Below are 2,812 nucleotides of genomic sequence, written 5' to 3' on the forward strand. Positions count from 1 at the left end.
CACATATATATATGCACATATGCATACATGTATGTATATACTTAGATATATATGTATATACATATGCATATATGGGTACATGACGTCTTTAAACGTAAACAACATGAAATATGAAATGCGAAGACATGGAATACGAACTTTTTTGCGAACAACGAAAGAAACAAATGGAAAACAAGACAAGTAACATAAAGAAAGACACTTCATCAGTTGTCGGCTGCTTATCTATACCATATTTCGAGCAAAAAGTGTCTTCGAGAAAACAGTTGCTCCCGCAAAGCAAAATGAAATTTGGGATTTGCGGAGGGTCAAAGTTGGTAACAAAATAGGACAGTGAAAACAAAGAGTAAGGGCTGCTTGGCCATAACAAGGTGAGGTGTCGAACACTGGAGGAACAAGCTTTGAGGGGAGAAAAGATAGGAGACAGACAACAATGCGTCTGATCTGTGTGGGAGATCAAAAAGAAAGAAAGAAGCTCAAGTTAGAAAAAGAAAGCTGGTCGATGGTCATAATATATGTATATATTAAGGCAGCAAGCTGGCAGAAACGTTAGCACGCCGGGTTGGCAGAGATGTTAGCACGCTGGGCGAAATGCTTAACAGTATTTCGTCTGTCTTTATGTCCTGAGTTCAATTTCAGCCGAGGTCGACTTTGTCTTTCATCCTGTCGAGGTCGATAAATTAAGGGTCAGTTACGTACTGGGTTCGATCTAATCTCCACGCTCCCTACACAAAAAATTTGGGCCTTGTACCTAGAGTAGAAAAGAATATATATATATTGTTATATTTCGGGATGGTAATCTGGTTTTTTGTTTGCCAAATGAACACACACACACTATATATTCGTTCTTCACTCGTTTATTACTGTTCTTATACCCTAACAAGTACCCCAACGATAGGCCACCAGCTTTAGACACGGAACTCTGGTTAGAAATCAAGAACAATAAGATCTAGATCTTTCGCTCCCATTATGACAAAACTATAGCCACTAAATACAATCTCCACAAGAACACAGCCATGGCAGACAACACCAAGTTCAATATTCTCATAGAAGACTTGGTAAGAGTGATGAAGAATGTGTCTCTCATGTGCGATCCTTTGGAACTGGAATGACATATACAACACTTCATCCACTCCATGCAGTTCTCTGACAACAGGCAAAGGGTCAGGATTAGAGTGTACAAAGGAGCCAGTGCTAAGTACAAAGCCATCAAAGAGAGTGATGCAAAGGGGATCTGCTTGCTATGCAGGAGTAAATCCTGGAACAGAACAGTAAGGACCAGAAAAAAAGATAGAGAAGGCCAGCTCATGGTATGACAACAAAAATACTAGAGTGTCATGTTCGTTGATACTACCCCTAGCTTCGAATTAGAATACCGTTTCAGAAAAACATTAGCTAAAGCCAATCTACGAATTAAAGTGGTAGAAAGGCCTGGTGTTCTTATAAAAACACTGACCTGTAGAACTTATCCCTTCGATAGGTCCCCACGTACGGAGAACAATTGTATTGTATGTAGGTTGAACCCACAGGTTAACTGTAAGGTGAGGAATATAGTGTATAGCTTACGATGTACTGAAGGACGGTGCAGAAGCATGACAACTACTTACATTCGAGAGATAGCACGCAGCATAGGAGAGCATATAGGTGAACACTGGTGAGAGCTCAAAGAAGAGGAAGGCTCGTCAGTGCTCTACCAATATGTTCAAGCAGAACAAAGGGGTCAAAGTATTATCAATGCATAAAACTGACACGACACTTAGAGAGATCACAGAGGCTACACACATAGTAATAGACAGACCGAGCCTCAACAGAAAACACGAATGTAACAATAGCACCTACCATCATACAGCACAACATGACAACTAAAAACTGAAGGGAGAAAAAGAAAAAAAAAACAGATACAAACAGTGTAATACACATACAATACACATATATGCACATGCCTATGATATACATTAAAAAAATAAGAAACAAAAAAAATGTATAACGAGCACGGATACAAATTACACAGGAAGCGAACCCGTATACACACACAAACACACATGCGGTAACTTCACAGATAGCCACAACAATATCACTGATACGACTAACAACAAAGGCAACAACAGCAACAATAACAACAACAACAACAAAAACAACATCTACCACAATGGTAGCAGCTTGGGCGAGCACACAAACACCGCAGATTACAAGAACGATACAAAAAGTCCGGTTCAAGGGCAGCAGCAACGGCAACGGGATAGGGGGACGAGGCTGAGGAGAGGATCATAGTGCTACACACACACACATGCGCTTATGAGGATACACATAATGCAAGAACAGAATGGAATAAGCAAAGCAAGAGCACACGCGAACACGGACAGTGTCGCTGAGGAGGTCACAGCTGCATGACGAAAGATTTCCGGACAATGGACCAGAGTTAGAATAAGAACAGTAATAAACTCTGATGCTTCCTTATTTAGTATTCTAAATTGCAGAACCCAGCAATGTTCATACAATCAAAATTTTTATATCCCTCACTCCCCTGAGACCAGGCAAGCATTGTTAAAATTTTGCTTCCATAAGGAGGTCTGGCAAGATAAGAATATATATCTGGGGTTATCACTTTACCGACCAGCTTGTCAAAGATCAAAACTACTGTTGGTATCCATTCTATCTATAATAAATCTCAGTTTCAGTGTCTTCTTTGCCTTAATTGATCAGAGTTAATCAAAATTAGGAGAGCGATTTTTTCCAGCTCACTACATTACGTTAATCTTACTTCTGTTATCATACCACATTCATGCAAAATTTATACTTTCAAATATATATATAT

At 39.6% G+C, this 2,812-nt stretch overlaps 1 long non-coding RNA gene across 1 annotated transcript in view; it reads right to left on the reverse strand.

The window, feature by feature from the left end:
• The window catches only part of LOC128248042 (uncharacterized), a 77,509-nt gene that overhangs the window by 73,623 nt on the left and 1,074 nt on the right, over positions 1-2,812 (reverse strand). The window lies entirely within an intron of this gene.

This window comes from Octopus bimaculoides, chromosome 6 (genome assembly GCF_001194135.2).
Source record: "Octopus bimaculoides isolate UCB-OBI-ISO-001 chromosome 6, ASM119413v2, whole genome shotgun sequence".
Taxonomy (NCBI): domain Eukaryota; kingdom Metazoa; phylum Mollusca; class Cephalopoda; order Octopoda; family Octopodidae; genus Octopus; species Octopus bimaculoides.